We start from the raw sequence: 17,753 nt of genomic DNA, 5'->3' as shown, positions 1-17,753 counted from the left end.
TGCTAATGTCAGTAACTTCAGTTCACTTTAAAGAATGAATTTGTTCACTTAATACAACATTATCTTTTGCCTGCTAAGTACTTACTATAAGCATGCTAGGTTTAAATTTCACATTTTCATCAAAGAAATTGTCACAAACAGGAAATATTTGGTGCTTTGTACTGAGTGTCGATCAGTCATCTCTGTCTTTGTTTTTTAAGTCATAATTTTTCATGCAGTATTAAACTGAACCTTTATATTTTTTAACCCAGTGAGACTTGCGCTACAATAGCATACACTGTAATTACCTGATCTCATATGGTCCCTCACAGAGCATTGAAGTTTCATTCTCAAATGATCAATTAATCTTTAATTATAGACAAAATAGCCCTAGATAGTCACAGAAAAAGTAACACACCCAGTCCTGACTGAGTTGAACACTGAATTGCACGACCTTCATCCTAATGCACATGCACTATTCAAACAGGGAGCTAATCAAAAGCAACACACTTACTTTAAAGGTGTGACAGGGCTTTATGTAACACAAAATACACTTTGACATGCATAGTAAATGTTTTTCAAGATGCCGACATATGAGGCAAGACAGAAAATAGTCTGAGTGGAACTTAAAGCATGCGACAGACTGGTGAGCTGTCCAGGGTGAACCCCGCCTCTCGCCCAGAACGTTTAGAAAAAGTAAAAAATAAGAAAATGTGTGGTTCGTTAGTTACTTTTTGTTGTAACAATGCCTCTTAGCAGTCAATTTTATGTCACTGGAAAACCTTTTAATTTCCCTCTCAAATAGTGAAACAGGGTTTCCCCCAGTGTATTATAAGCCTGGCGGGCCACCAGGCTTTATTTGTGCCCCCACCAGGCTAACATTGCCTTTTTAAAATGATTGCATTTTTCAAGACTTTATAGTTGGTGTTCAGGTGTTAATGACATGATTATCTAGTAATATTTTCAAATTTCCTGTCCAATTTAAACATTTTTTTTACTCAAAAACACGACGGGCCACTGGATGAATGACTGGCACCCAACCACCGCACTTAGCAAGTTTTCTGGAGGAAACCTTGGAAACATTTATAAGGAAAATGTATTTGTGGTGTACGGATGAACAACTTTAAAAAAGCCGGAGCGACTAATACAACCTCGGTGAATGACTAGAAACAAAGCTGGTAACTGGATCGTTCGTTCAACAAGGACTCTCTTGTTTCTTCAAGTTATGCTTCCATTATGTGTTGTTTCTTTAAACTTCAACTGTCCAATCAAATAAACTCAATTTAAACTGTCCATGATTGGCAGACAGAGTTTGGTAAATATTTCATGGCCACAGCTAAAATCACAAAACAAATTTTCTAACAAATGTGCAACGACTTAAAAGGAAACAAGCGGATTTGTTAAAAAGAAAACACATACTATTACTTTTTGCACAGCCTGTACAACATTAATCAACAGGATTCCTTTTTCAGCACTATGTGAGGCAGTCAAATGGACAGTATCCACACGCTCCTTAAAACTAACTTGACATTAATGCGCTGACTTGGTGCCAGAGTGCGCTGCGGTTCAGCAGGTGTCAGCATGTGAGGCTCTGTGATATTAGAGAGACAGCCAGGCTATGTTGGCACAGCTGGAGGTCACAGCAGGACGGCGACAGTCATGCAGGAGGGAGCTGGAGGACGAGGAGGACGCTCGGTGGGATAAAACGAGATCGCGACTTTAAAACCTGTCCATCTGCAAGCGTTCTGGACCTACGTTCGTAATTGCCGGAGGATTTAAAACTACAGCTCTTCATTTTCCGAGGCTAAATAGGAAAAATAAGAAGATCCTTCATTTGTCAGTGTAAGAGAGAGGATTTTAGAAACCAGAGTCAGATTTGTATGTTGCTGTCCTTCTGTTCAACACTCTTCTACATCTGGAGTTGGACTGTCGGGTTCTGCAAAGTCAACTTTTCTCATCGCAATGGAAATTAAGTCAAAGTACTGTCTGTTAGCAGCAGTCCTATAAATAAATGAGTCATGATGGCATGCTGTTTGGCCCTCGGTGTGTGACGGAGGAATACATGCTGCTGTCCACTAACGGTACCGGTCCAACCCGGACGCCTGCTGCGATATTTTACAGTTTCTCTAAAGACTCGGACCAACGGCTTTGCTCTGAAACACGGCTGCCTGCTCTTGTTTTATGAGCCCCCTGAAGCAATAACTACCACCTGCCACAACAATGACTTACACTGTGGCTCTAAATGAAGCGGAGAGAGTAAATGTACGGCGGTCAGGTGTAATAAGACGGTTTGACAAGTGATGGAAGAGTTCTGAAGGCTTAATCAAACGCAATATAATCGCTAAAGCTGCCAGTAAAATAGTAATATCCTGTTTTCTAGTTTAAAGGCAACCAATTTAACTGCCGTTGTAGTTCTAGATATGTGGTGCAAAGCAACATGTTCCAAAATCAGGCTATTAAATATGTGTGGAGACATTATATCCCATCAACTAATACATGAATATAATCTATTTAGTGGAGAAATATGGTAAGAAGTAATTGTTTGCCAATAAGTCATTGGTGTGTAAATGTATACTTTACTTTTTCAGACGATCACAATTTGTAGGAAATTTGAATTTCTAATTTTATGACGGTATATGTCTCTTCCTCCCCTCTGTGTTTGCCAATTTTCACTAATCTACCACTTTGCGTCTCTATTCCCAGGAGAATCGCTACTCCCAGCGCAGCCTCCGCTCTGGATCAGTAACTTAAGTGAAAAGCCCGTCTACTGTTTCTTACATAAGAGAGGACAAACCGCTTTACAAAGGTTGAATAATGCGCAGCAGCAACATTTGCTGGAAGATGTTACTCTTCAAGGAAACAAATAAATGATGCAAATATGTGACAGACCTGCTCAAGCCTGAGAAACTTGGCAATGTGGTCAAAATGCTGTCATAAATGGTGAAGCCTTTCATAAGTGTGTTCATCTATGTCTGGTCTCAATGAAATGTAGGCTGACTGGTCATTGATGTCATGTTTCAATACTGGCACTAATGCTGCTGCTCTATTGTAGAACATTAGCTAATGATATACAGAGACCTTCTGTGAGTTTATCAAAGGGGATAAGCCGGCTGTCCTACATCCTTTAAAACAGTGGTCCCCAACATTTCAAAGCTCAATAACAGCAGAGCAACTGTTCAATATAAAGTGAAAGAAAATGGTGCAAAATCCAACAAACAAAAGTCAAATAAAATGAAGAAACCGCTACTGGCGACTCATTTGGTTTGTGCTGAAGTGAAAACAGAGAATTAAACATACTGGATATACGTTTCACATTCCGAGAGGCAAACATAGTTTTCTTTCCACCCTGGCCTCTCCTAAAGCTTACACTTAATATGCAAAACTCTGGAAACGATGCTTTTTCCATTTCAAGCTCCGTCTTCCAACCATGAATGAATACTGCATTAGCAGTGCATTAGCCGGCTGTAATACACGGCAAATTAGAAGATGGAAATTAGAGGGGAGGCAAAAAAAAAGAAAGTAATAGCTCCCAGCCTCCATCGGCCTTGCATATGCTGAGGAGTTTCTTTAGCGGAATGGTTTCCATTTTCTTCCCTCAGACGCGTTCCGACGAGCAGAGCGAGAACCCCCTCCAAGCACCACTCCCCGTTCCGATGTCAGAGGGAGAAATGTAGGTTAATGAGGCCCCACCCAGGGGCCTCGCCGACACCTCCGCTACTCGTCGTATTCATCGGAGAGACTCTGAGACATCAAAGGTGGACGTGAAGAAGAGTGCAGTTGGTTAGGCAGCGCGAGCGCAGAGCATGAATGAACTACGAGCCTCCGCAGAGATACGCAGAGTCAGACGCTTTACGAGAGCGGCCTGACGCTCAGGTCGGCAGGGATCTGAGGGTTGTTAGTTTAGAAAGCGGAGATAAAAATAAAGACCTGATTGTAACTGTAGAAAAAAGCAGCAGGGGAGAACATTGAAGTGCTTTAACAAGGAGTCAAAATGTTTTTTTTTCTTATTCTGACAACTGACTGTGTCACAAGGGGAGGGAATATATTCAACAAGCTCTGGAATATGATGCAGCACATTTCAGTCCTCCGCATTTTTAATGCAGTACACATGCAAACGGGAGAGAATGCAAGTTGTTCAAGTGGTTTGTGGAACATCAACACCTGCCATCTATTATATTTCTTACACGTGTACCAGATCAATATGATTATAGATGCATAATTTATAGAGTGAACAAAGCTACTGGAGGTGGAAGGGAAGAGGAAACTGATTTGGGAGCAGAGTCGCCTGATTTTCAGCTTCACCAGCCCTCATGTATGATTGTCTGGTCAGAAACTCGAAAATCTGAGTCCTTTTCCGGTCACTGAACGCACCATCTCTAAGTTCTCCATGCTGACTTTGAATCTTCCTCACTGTTCGGACTTCCACAGCAAAGGATTCATACTGAAGACCCATTAGTTGTTAAAGAAAAGTCAAAGTCAGCAGGAAGAGGAAACAAAGAAACATAAGATATTATTTCTAAAAACGTCCAATATATTCTAATTTGGATTTTCATTCAAAGGACTATTAAACATTAAAAAGTATGCTCCAGGGTCCTTTCGAGAGGGAGCTTTTTTAACACCAGTAGAAGATGAAAGAGTTACAAAAATATGCCAATTTATGCACCAAAGTATAAATCTCTAACACTCCAGCTATTATCAAATGTCCCAGCTGTTTCAAAAACTACGAGAAATTGTTGTTTTGATCCACTTAAAGGGGCTGTATTATTTGTTTTCCAGGCGCATAGTGACATTTTATAGCATAGTCAGGTAACTTCAGTTGTTAAAATGCTATATATTAAATACGACTTTAAAGAAACGTTGCCTTGTATTTTAACGTTTTGAAATTGGGCCTGTGTCACTTTAAGAGCTTCTGCTCTTTCTGAAACTCAGGAGTCATCACGACAACACTCCTCTATTAACCCTTTAACACCGTCTTTACCAGTGGTGAGAAGTGGCTCCTATTATGAACTCGGCATGATGTGCAGTTCCACCAGGTGTTTGCTAATTGTTGCTGGCTAGTCGGAAGGAGCTTTCCAAAACACCTACCAGGCGTTTTGGAAAGCTGAATAGTTGCCATGGGAGTCTAAAGGATTTCTCAAACATGCATGAAAGAATCAAGTCAACACTCCAGGTATGTTTTGGATGAGAGAATAACATCATAGCATGATGTAAAGCTCAAAAACATCAATTCTACACAACACTGACCCTTCAGTGTTGTGTAGGTTGTGTAGTGTTGTGTAAGGGAAAAAAAATTGATTTTTGAATATTTGAACTACCAAAGAAAACGGTCTGATTCTAAATTAAAACAAAAAATCAAATATATATTTACTTATTTATTTATAAGAACACATGTAACTTTAATGTATTCATGCAAACCACAATAAAGACCTCATAAAAGTCCGTCCACACTTGTGTGTGTGTTTTCCTTCTGGTGGTCATCTTGGTCTCATTCATATTGCGTTCCGAAGTGGAAATGCTGCAGATGAATAATACAGGCAGCCGACGACCTCAGAGCAAACACTTTTTCTTTGTTGCTTATTTTGCATGAAGGTTTTTCATGAACGGCCCATATTCAAAAGAGGACAAAGGAGGGAGTCTCTTCCGCCGAGGAGGAGAGCCGGTTCAAAGGAGCCAATTCATGCAAATGACGAAGCAAGATATGAGGCCTTTTAGACAAAGATGAAATGTCACAGAAAGACCGCAGCTTTGAAGTGATACAAGTGGGATCCCTGTAAGAAGGCTAGGCTGTTATGCTTGATTTTTTTATCTCTAAATGGAGTGGTTTTCAGATCTGATGGATTACCTGTTTACTCTATTAGACGTTAGGTCAGCTCCCAATTCGTCTCAAAAACGGTATTTCCCCCTGCCAGTTCACTTCGGTTTGGCGTTATAGTATGAAAGCGACGTTCCAGGACTATTGTGTCAAAAAATATGTGTTGTCTTTAGACGGCCCAGTCTAAATTATCATGTCAGCAGCTCATGTTTAATTAATGAAGCAGCAAACCATGTAATTACCCTGCGATCAGAGAGGAAAACAAGGCTTGATTAAAAACAGGCCTCATCTAAATAACTTAGCATGAGTGTGTAGGTGTGTGTAGGAGTGCATGCGTGTGATCCAATCAGCAGAGTGGCTTTCTGTCACCCGTTTCTCCCACTGATTGAAGGAAGGTTACGGATACCTTCATCTTGCATCCATAACAACAGCTACACAGGGCTAACCTTCTGAGCAACAGATATCCGTAAACACACACACACACACACACACACGCCATTCCCTATCGAATGACGGCACATCTTTTCACCGGCGGTGTCTGCGCCACGGTGTGGTGACTAGACTAGACCGTTCAAAGTTCTGATCTTTGAGCGAGACGCCTGGATGAGCTCGGTCGTAAAGTGAGATATCTCTCAGAGGAGGAGAAACGAGGCGACGCGTGATAAATGACAAAGACGTCAGGAAATAAGACGCAAAAACTGCAGAGGCAAACAAAGATAGATAATAAAGAGAGGATGTGGTATTATGGGCAGGAGCGAAATCATTCCGCTGGAGTTAAAGTAGCACAGATAAGAATGACCGATTGTTTCAGGATGAAGCCAGTTGCCTGAAGCTGTCTTCTGAATTACTTGAGTTTTTTTTTATTACATACAATTGTTTTTACATCAGACAGTAACCCACATACATTACAAAGCTCCTGCTAAGGATTCAGTCGTATTTTCTATCTCTATCCTCTGTCAAAGAGCAGCCGCCAACAACAATTTTGTTAACAAATTAGCTTGTAAAAGAATATCTGCTCATTTAAAGTTACAACCACAAGCACCCGTCAAAATTTATATTACTTTGGGGTTGTTTTGGTATATAGACAATGTATAAGTTGTCCTTGAATGCACCACAGAAGCCATCTGAGTCGCTCTGCATGTATGCATGTAGCATTCAGCTAGCATTTGGGGCTAGCTGAATGCTACATGCAGCTGGATTTGGACTTTAGCCTGTTTTTCCTTTGTTTACATTCTGCTTGAAATTGATCATGTGAGTAATTGATTTAATCACTGCTGGTAAATGCAGTCAGAAAGATTTGGTCCAAATTTGGTAAAGTGGTCATCACTTTAGCAAAAAAGAGAAACCCTGCAGTTAAAAAAATAACAGACTTTAGCGTTAGATGAAAGTCCCTGTGCTTTGCTTTGATGTCGCTTTTTAAAATAGCGCAGGACGGACTTCAGATTCTTCATTTATGTGGCGAACACTTTAGTCACTCACTTAAATGTTCTGCATCATGTATAAAACAGCTGTACATTACAACACCTCCTATTAATGGTTCATTATGAATGAATCATTCATAATGAACCATGAATAGGGTTCATGCACCACAAATCTGGAACAAACTTCCAGAAAACTGTAAAACAGGTGAAACACTGACTTCCTTTAAATCTCGACTAAAAACTCACCTGTTTAGAATTGTATTTGAAACATAATCAATTATGAATTTAACAATGGCACTTGACTTAATGCAATGTTTTGATTGTTGATTCTATGTTGCATGACTTTGTGTTTGTTATGATGTAAGGCACTTTTGAAATGCCTTGCTGCTGAAATGTGCTACACAAATAAAATTTAATTTGATTATTCACAGATTTTTCTGTCGAATGTAACTCCACAGCATTTGCAGAAACATGGCCTATTATAATTTTTTGTGTGGAGTATATGTAAAATATTCAAAACAAACGCAATTTGTGAGGTTGAAATACCTAGGCTACTTCACGCTACTCGCTAGCGTTTGTAAAGCAGCCAGTCCAGGAGCGCTATTTATTTTTCGCTGGCACTAATTTACTGTACACCCAAAAGCAGAGGTAATGAAGACCATTGATGTTAGCTTCTACAGTAGCAAGTAAATGGCCTCCATTAAGATAAATTTGTTTATTTTGTATTTGGAAAATATCAAATGTCATATAGTTCAATAAAAGCTGTAGTAAACATTAGCACAGTCTAAGAAATCAAAGAAAGTTAAAGTACCTAAAACTTGAAAAAGGCTAACTATTATGAATTTTAACAGCCTGACACTCAGGTTTAGTAAAAACACACCTTCGAACATGCACACCTGCTCCCAGAGTGTGTGTCCTGTGTCCGATGTTGTTTCATCAGAGAATCACAATGACATCAGCAAACAAAAACCATCCGCACAACCTGCTGAAATTCATATCCATTTGCTCTCACACAGCCTGGCACACACACGGTCTGACCTCATTCCTACAATCTGTCTCCCAGGGGCCAAAATATGTAGAGGCAGACGAGGACAGAAAAAAAAAATCAGCATCAGGTGAAATGGAGTAAAACAGCACTCGGAGACATTAATTCAACTTAGGAGGAGGAAGGGGAATGAAAAGGGAAAATCTGATAAGAGCCACACAACAGGAGGAGGGGAGAGGAGAGGGGGGGAGGCATTTCAGGGTAAGATATAGAGCCGGTATGGATATCAGTGTCTCCCCAGGAGTGGTGTTAATACACAGAAAGAGGGTCATGAGGCAGCGGTAGATCTGCTGGGCAGCAGATGGCTGCGTGAGTCACCTCATCACTGGGAATGAATGGAGACAGGACGGTGAGAGGATGGGCTGAAGGTGACTACAGTGAGAAGAAAAACAAGAGATGATGCTGATGATAGAAGAAAGAAAGAAACAGGAAAGTAAAATCACTCATGTAGCTTATTAAAGTCCTTTGTCTCCTTAAGCAGCACATCAGATAAGAAAGGATAAACTCGGTATGACATTTAAAAAAAAAAAAAGAACAAAATGCTTTCTTTTTACATTATGCTGACCTTAGAAAGTGAGAAATCTATTTCGATGGAGTGAGAGATTAAAATGTAAGGGGAGGACAACAGAGTTATATTCATGGGATTTGGGATCACGTGAAAGAGACTGTAGCCCGCATGGGGCTGATGATGTAGACTCACGTATATTCAGTAAATTAGAATATAAGTTCCAATGAAGCTTGTTTATCGGCTTAAAAGTAAACCTGAAAAGGTTTTGAAAAGATAATAAACAAACACTTCTGTAATAAAATGTTTTTTACTGGTCTGATCCATTTTTTTTTATCTTGTTTTCATTATCTGAAATCATCACAACTAACATAAATAATGGCTTGAAAGCATCAGTCCATGTGTAATTAACTTATGTTTAATTTTATGAACCGAGTTACTGAAATAAGTGAACTTTTTAACGATGTTCTAATTTATTGGACTTTATTCTATATTAGGTAAAGCATTAGGCAAGAAAACACATCAAGAATAGAACAACAGCTCCATTGGCAGGCAAAATAACATTTAACAAATGAAACAATATATAAAACCTGATTAAGCCTGATTTTCAGTACGATTTGAACCTACCAAGTTGGGTCAAACTCATAATCTGTCATGTTAAATTGACCCACGACTGGATTAGCAAAATAACCCAACTGGATTATTTTATACTTAAGATAACGACAACCCTTTAACTTTTACCTGGGATAAAATGATAAATGAGACGGTAAAGTTATGGTGGAAAGTAATATTGATGATAACGATTTTTATTGTACGTCAAACAATGGGGTTGTTCCCTTGAGTAATATTAGCAATTTACTTGCTAGCAAGCAGAAGCTAATGCTAGTTGTGTTTGCACTATTTGTAATGAGAAATTCAGTTGTTTCCTGTTAGAAAGGATCTTACTCAGCGATGAATTAGCCAATATTTGACTCACCACTGGGAGAGGAAAAGAAATAACATGAGTGGGTTATTTTAACTGAGTACTTTTTATTAACATCACCGGTTTGAGAGCTCTCTCTTCTGTGCATCAGGGTTTTATTCTCTGGTTGGATCCTGAAATGAAGACAATCTAAATGTGCCGAGTGTGAAATTACATCCAAACGTGATAATCAGAACTTTTTCCAGGGGCTCAAAGAAAATTACTTTGGGACCACAGGTACATAATAAAATCTAACTGTGCTGTATTACAGGTCACAGGAAAACAATTTTGTTGATCAAGTATTTACAAAGAGCCTTATTTTTTTACCTTATATGTCCAGCAGTACAAAAACTGTAAAAAGAAAAAAAAAAAAATTAATTTCGCAGGAGTTTTAGAAGTTGCTTTCTTCTGTAAACGTAAGTTTGTTTTTTAAACTTATCAATAATAATTTAGCATCCCATAAAATGAAATTTTTATCATCATATGTGCAGTAAATAGTCAGTTTATGTGTAAAATATTCTTGATTTGCTGACGCACTTACCTCAAAAACCATGTTTTGCTACCAAGCAGAAGCTAATGCTAGCTGTGTTTGCACTATTTGTAATGGGAAGTTCAGTTGTTTCCTGTTAGAAATGACTAACTTACCTCTTACCTCAAAAACCATGTTTTTGAGGTAAGTGGACTATACTGTAGTTTTGTCAGATGATGCTGCTGTTGTAAATCCCAGTTTTGTTAGAGTATTTTTACAGCAGCTGTGGATTACCTACGCTATTAACAACCCGTTTTACAGACATATGTGGGCCAGAGCAGCTTTACAGGGAATTTGCTTCTATAAAATGCAAACATGCGAGACCTGATAGAGGAGGAGAAGCAGATAAACGTTAGGAGCTGAGTCAGTTGCCTCAGAGCGAGAGGATGACAAACTTTCCAAGTCAATATTAGAGCTTTTTAATGTCCAAACTGGCTAAGTATTCAGGAACACTGTTTCTATGTCAGAAACAAGTTGGATTGGCAATTAAGAGAAGCAGTTATAACCAACATGTTTGAAATTGGGCACAATAAAAGCTACATTTTATTATCTGCAGAGATATTCGGTTTGGTTATGGCCGCAGCAGCACTGGAGGAAAAATAACAGCTTTAATATCAATGACGGACTAATGAATGAAACCATCTGAAACTATTGTTAATTGAGCCTTTTCCTCTTATAATCTGATATGACACCTTATTGCTTTTCTGAATAATGACGCAGAAACACAAGACGTGATATGATTCTGGTAGCGTTAGCAGAAACAAAAAGTGTATGTCAGAGTCTATAGAACAAAAACAGCCACTTTAAAAATCAACCATATGTTCTAACGGTGGCCCGATTCCTCTGAATCGATAGCAAACCTTGACCTTCCAGAGACGATGTCAAGGTTTTCCAAAAGGCTTTCATGTCGGTAACATCGCCAGCGCTAACAAGGAGCCATCAGAGATACATCAAGGCCTTGGTATCGACCGTCTGGCTCCTGCAGGCATCTACAAGGATCTGTATCTGCTGAAGCCCTTCTGGATGTCATCACACGACTCGCGCTTTCTGTACGGACGGGCAGCGCAGAGGAGGAGGAGGGGAGAGAACCCCTTCGTTTGTTTCTCCTTGACAAGTCAAGGAGAAACCTGCAATTTTATGGTGGGATAGGAGTGGTTATTAAATGAGACATGCAGGAAGGAAAAGAAATATCTTGAAAAGGGGAACAGAAGGGGCAAAATGATTAGCAGTGTGCGGGGGAAGGGACAGGGAATGGAAAGGGAAGGCGAGGCATTGATCAGCCGTCAGTAGAGTTTACAGCTGATTAACAAGCAACAACAGCTGCAAGATGTATGAACTCTTTAGTTAGTATTTACAGATGTGCTGCATTGGAGCGCGATCTATGATCGCCTCCAGCATGGTCTTTATAGTCAGCTACAACTTAAGGTTTACTGCTAATTGATCACAATATATAACCAGCTTTAATCCCAGCTATACTTCTCAACAAGTTCCTCAATTCAGTCCTCGGCCTGTTTTATAATTCATATAGCGAATCCAGGCCGAGTTAGAGACATAGAGTGGTTAGCTAAGGCTTAGAAGCATTTAAGGATATGGATAACTAACCATAGAAAAACTGGACAATTTTCATAACAGATTATCAGATTTGTGAGTGTGAGATTCTCGCTGTGTGAACATTTTGAGTTTTGTATGTTTACAGATACATTTACAACAAAAAATGATCATTTATCTGCTTCCCTATTGCTGCAAAAGTGATGAAAACATATTGATTGTTGAAGCTTTAGTCTAATGATTTCTATAGGATATAGTTAATAGTTTAATATAGCTTAAATTTGTACATTTGAAGCTCAAATTCCTTCAAATTTACAGCGATTTGAGCTTCAAATAGCTGTAAACATTTAGTCTAATTTATGTCAGACAATTTGGAAGAAAAAAATAGTTGTCTCTTTATATAGTGAATGTAAATATCCAATTCGGTAACACTTTATTTGAAGGGGAATGCATATGACTGACATGACAGTGTTATTAATATGATATAACACCTGTTATGAACATGAAGGAGTCCTCATGAATGTCTATGTCATCTCTGTTGTCATAAAGTGTCATCCGGTAAATAATGACACTTTTAATGCAAAGTTGCACTAAAAGTTGTATGAAAAGGCAGTCAAAAGTGCCGACTTTGCAGTTAAAGTTTCACTATTTACCAAACAAAACGTCATGACAACAGTCGTAAACATTCATAAAGACTCCTTTGTATTCATAACACGTGTTATGTTATGTTTATAACACTGTCATGTCAGCCTTATGCATTCCCCTTCAAATAAAGTGTTACCTCCAATTCAGCTGTAAGTCTATTTTAACATAAAAACAATGATTAAGAGAGAAGGTCTGATCTCCATTAAAGTAAGTGGTAAAAATTGTACACCAATTCCCCGACTACTTATTCACATTCAAACTCTGGATTCTTTTTATGAGGGAATAGCAGGAAGCTTTCAAAATGCTGCTGATAACATTTTGACTTGGTGCCTGAAGGTCTTGATGAAAGAGTTTCTTTCCTCTGTCCCAGAGAAGACCAGGTACCAAGATAGCACCCATTTTACTGTGCCTGCCTCTCTTTGTGTTCACCTGAAAACACAGAGAGATAGAGCAAAACAAGCAGAAGCAGCAGTGTAGCACTGGAGCCGCTTTCATTTGGGGAAACAACCCCCAAAAAACACACACATGTCCACCCCCAGCCTGTTTCCTCTGGTCTAACAAACAATTGGTTCTGACTGTGAACCCAGTTTCATGTTGGTGAAGCTTTCGGTGCTGGAATAAGGGCAAACAAATTGCAGTAAACAAGTACAGCATTTGGAGTTTGTTTGATGTAAAAGAATTTTAAAAAATACCGGATCTTATTCGCAATGTTTTATCTGGAAACAGAAAGTAGAAGCCTCCTGAGAGTACAGCAGCATCCCATTTAAAGCCGTAAATAGAAGCCTGTCTAACTTCAAACTCTCAAAAAAAAAAAGTCAGTGGAGAAGAGAGCAGAATGAGGAATAACAGTGTCACTTCACCTACAGCTCCTCTGAGCTACCGTACTCCCAGCTCTGACAATCAAACTTGACATCATACCCTGCGCTAACTGCTGCAGGAAAAACCATTGTGACTGAAACAGTCAAACGTTTCATAAAACGGCTTTCGAGTTTCACTCCAGCGTTTTGTCTTTTCATCAATGGCAGATGGAAATTGCTAATTACCTTCCCCAGGAAGCCTTTTGGTCGCCCTAACGGAGATGATTAGCCTCGCGTGAACCTCCTAATTCCCGAGTCCGAACCTCTCACTTCCCGCTCCGCGGCGTCAATATCTCTATGCAAACCTGCTCATGTCAACTCAATTTATTTTCCAATATTACGCTGGGTGAGAGAGTGCCTCTCGTCCGTGCCTTTCTCTGTCTCTCTCTCTCTCTCTCGCTGAGTCTCCCATCCATCACTCCACAACTCTCTATTATCTGCTCCGTTTCTGTCGCTGCATGTGTCCAGGGCTCTTGTCTTTTTATGTTCCATATTTCATCAGGTTTGGTGGATTTCCTCCAGTTTTAGCCAGACGGGTGACTCATCAGCTCGGCAGACGGCGATAAAGATCTGTTTGGTTTTCTTGAAGCAATGGTTCGGGATTTTTGAAGTGAAGTCCTGTTAGAAGGTCACAAGCTGTTAATGTGTTACCTGCAGTAGATAACCTGCTTGGCCTCTTCACTTAGGATAAACACAGACTAGTTGGTCCTTCGATCTTGACCGGATATTTCTACACAGAACAGAAATTCTTTAAAGTCATTTTTTAAGACTTTTGAAGTCTTTGTTGTATTTGCTAAACACAAAATTTGATGTGAAAAAACTGCAATATATTGACTGATGAAACAGATATTAAACCAGATATTTTGAAATGTGTATGTAATCTATTTGTGACAAGGAAAAAATGTTGTCTTGTCTGACATTTTGCAACAAAGCGTATTTCATACAAGGTTTCCCCCAGAAATACTGTACTGCTAAGTCCAGTGATTGGGTACTTAACCCCAAGCGACCCGTGTATAAGTGTGTGTGAATTTGGATCTGGTGTAAAGTGCTTTCAGTGGTTAGCATGACTAGAAAAATTCTTTATATATTCAGTTCATTTATTATTTGTGCCAGTGCATTAAAGATACTACAGCTATTTGGACGGGAAACCTACCAACAGTAGTGGTATACAAAAGTGAGATTTTACCTAAATACCAAAAACAACAACAAACTCTCCTGAAATCACGTCTAAGTTGGAAAATCAAAGCTTGTCCAGCAGTTCTGACGCTTGTTTTGCTGTGAAGCATTTAAACAGTAATGAAAAGTGTCGTATATGCTAATTATTAGGACACCTCATGGACTGCAAACAGGTGCAACAAATAGTTTTGAAAACTGTGAAAATGCTTCTTTAGTGCTTATATGCATAAAATGGAGAGAAATACAATCCTACCTGCTTGTATTCCTACTAGCAGCTACTGCAACAACAGCTAGCGTCTGTTTAATTTCTGGTTAATACAACACCATGTACCGCTACAGCTCATCTGATGAGAATGATGAGCTGAACCTTCACAATCCCCAAACCTTCCCTTAAAGTGCTAAAACCCTGTGGAGAAATTAAGCAGAAACAGCTGATTTCCTGTATCAGAAAGGGATCATAACTCTAATTTTCCTTTTACTGGATAGTTTCTGCCTTCATCTGCACGTGATAGATTACCTGTATGCTCAAAACCAAATGATCACTTAGCATTACCAGTAGGACTTAAAGAAGCTCAAATTCACCTTTAAGTCTTCCAATTGTTTGTCCAAGGCGTGGTACAGGGGCCATTTGCGGTCCTTGGAAGGATTCTGGGTGGCCATTGATCACAGTTCAAGAACAGCCTAAATTTGGTTTGCTAGTTCAGGCAGTTTATGCAGATAATTATTTAAAAATACAATGTTGGGGTGAAATATTCACTGATGCCTTGATGAATACTTTGCAACACAAAGTATTCATCCAGGTTTTTGCTTTTCATTTAATTTATTAGCAGTAGTTTTTACTAAAACGCAGACTTGGGCACGCCCATTTCATAAATTTGTCAAACTAAAGCGAGAGCGAGCCACATTTAGTTCTTACTGCTAAAATGACACAAACAAATCCAGAAAAAGATGATAAATGTGCAACAAGATTAGCTGTTTTTTAAAAATTATTATTATTATTTATCTGGCAACCTGCAGGATCCTGTTTCAGTTTTAAATATTAATTGATTTACTCAGTGCTTGTCTACAGAAATCTCTGTCATGAACTGGTGTGGTGAAGGGCGGCGAGGCAGACGCAGCAGACCCAGGATGAGATGATTATGGTGATTTAATGGTGAAATTAGGCTCAAACAATATCCAAAAGTCCACAAAACCTGGCAGCACAGTTGAGCAGAATGCTAGGGCTCAGCACTGGTAGCAACAGGCTACGTGCACGGACAGGACACATAGACAGCACACACATTAGACGAGGAGCGACGAGGACCCGACAAAGACGCAGACACACAGGTGGCATTAAATACACAGAGGGTAATCACAGAACGAGACACACCTGGGAACAATCACGGGGCAACAGGACCACACGGAGACTCAAAGACACAGAAAACTCTAAATAAACACAGAAAAACACAGATCCTGACAATCTCACCTCAGTGTGTGTTTACATTGTCGTTTATTTAGAGAGTAAAAATCAAGAAATAAAATCGCTTTTGCGACAATAATTAAGAAGAAAAGTACTAAAATTATTGCGCCGCACAGAGTGCTTTCAACTTGACATTTTTTGACCCCATGCCAAAACATTGTGGACACTGCTGTATTAATCTAACTACTTCATCCAGCCTCTCACTTCTCGATTACAGTACGAGGCCGTTTTATATTCATGCTGCTCCCGGTTCAGCCAACAGCACACACACAGGCTCAGACACAAGGGGCCGGCGGGACGGCTGCAGAGGAGTACTCTATCGACCAGGCAGGAATTCATCAGCCACAATAATTAATCTTGTGGGAAGTGGCTGCTGAATCTTTTAGCGTGAGTGAGAGACGGAGCGAGTGAATCTCTCAGAGAGAAATAGGGCGAGACTACATGATAACGTTAGAGATACCTTTCAGTCTGACCAGCAGACCACACACACACATAATTTAAAACAGTCAGCGAGGCGACTGTTTTAACATCCTCACATTTCTTCTGCAGAAGATCAGGTAACGTTTTGATTTTTGAATCTTTGTTTCCTAGGAATTATCTCCCTTTTTCTTTTTTGCAATAGATCATCCAAGTCAAGAGGCTCCAAAAATGTGAGACACACATCGCGAATAAGCAAAGTGATGGTTGTAAAATGGGCCAGCAGTATGAAAAGAGGCTAAAGCAGCTATCTGCGTCCATGCAAAGCATCGCGTTACACCTGCTGTCATCCTCCGACTTCACTCCATACAAGGCGGCATGAATAATTCAGCGACCCCGCCGCTTTGTCAACTACTACACCTCTGTTTGAGATGAAGAAACGCTCAAACTGCAGACTACGCTCATGAAATTCCACTGCCTCACTGTGCGGGAGAGATTCTTCACAAGCTCAGATGGGGAAAAAAAAAAAGTGCAGCCCTGTCACTCACAAAGCAGACCACATGGTCACTTCCTCCTCATCTTCAGCCTCTTCTCTACAGCAAAGAATGCTACAAACTCTTCAGGAAAGGCAATTAAACAGAAGCAAATGCAGTTGAATATGAGCAGGTCTGGGTGCTTACCTTTGTTCAGTGTGTTTTTGTGGGCTGGATTGTGCTGTGAGCTCAGCAGCCCGGCAGCCCCACAGCGTGCAGCCTCTCCTCTCCGTCTCGCTCCCACTGCGAGCCGGGGTAGACTCTGAGAGAGGGTGTATGTGTGTGTGTGTGTCAGTCGAGCCCTCTCGCTGGCTATTGTTAGGGGGAAGCGAGCCAAACTGAGCATGCTCCGGTAAAACACGAACAGCCCCTCGCCGTAGGCATGGAGACAGGGAAGCGGATCTCCCGGTCAAGTTGCTTTTCAGCTGAGCCCCGGCGCAGGGCAGGTGCTGCTGTGTCATGATCCTGGCCACGTTTCAACACTTTGGCGTAATCCCCTAATCCTGCATTTACTTTTCAAATTCCCATCAGGCAGAGCATCAGATGATGACCCGGGTTGCACAAAGAGCTTCACACCGTGTCCAGTGGAGTCCAAACGCAAAACTGACTTACAGTCCGAAAAAAAAAACAAGAAGCATTTTGACCCGGTGAATTGCAACCTGCTGCTGCCATAATTACTGTAGGAATGTATCCCAGTCTAAAACCAAGAAACACCAGAGGAATGTGACCAAGATGAGCTGCGTGATTCATTACATATTACATTGTTTTTTAATTATTTCATCTCTTTAGAAAGGAAACAAGTATCTAAACCAACCTGGCTCTTTGTAGAAAAATAATTGCCTGTTATTAAATGTAATAACTACAAC

At 40.0% G+C, this 17,753-nt stretch overlaps 1 protein-coding gene across 2 annotated transcripts in view; it reads right to left on the bottom strand.

The window, feature by feature from the left end:
* The window catches only part of arhgef49 (Rho guanine nucleotide exchange factor 49), a 44,562-nt gene extending 27,397 nt beyond the window's left edge, over positions 1–17,165 (bottom strand). The window contains exon 1 of one of the 2 annotated variants that reach the window (XM_028023330.1): positions 17,035–17,165. The gene's annotated coding sequence lies outside the window, so the exon portion shown is untranslated. The remainder of the gene's footprint in view (positions 1–17,034) is intronic. The other variant, XM_028023331.1, reaches the window with a different exon arrangement.
* Positions 17,166–17,753: the final 588 nt, after the last annotated feature.

The sequence above is a fragment of the Xiphophorus couchianus genome, chromosome 7 (assembly GCF_001444195.1).
Source record: "Xiphophorus couchianus chromosome 7, X_couchianus-1.0, whole genome shotgun sequence".
Taxonomy (NCBI): Eukaryota; Metazoa; Chordata; class Actinopteri; order Cyprinodontiformes; family Poeciliidae; genus Xiphophorus; species Xiphophorus couchianus.
Note: the sequence above shows the minus strand (reverse complement) of the source record. Positions and strands in the feature narration are given on the sequence as shown.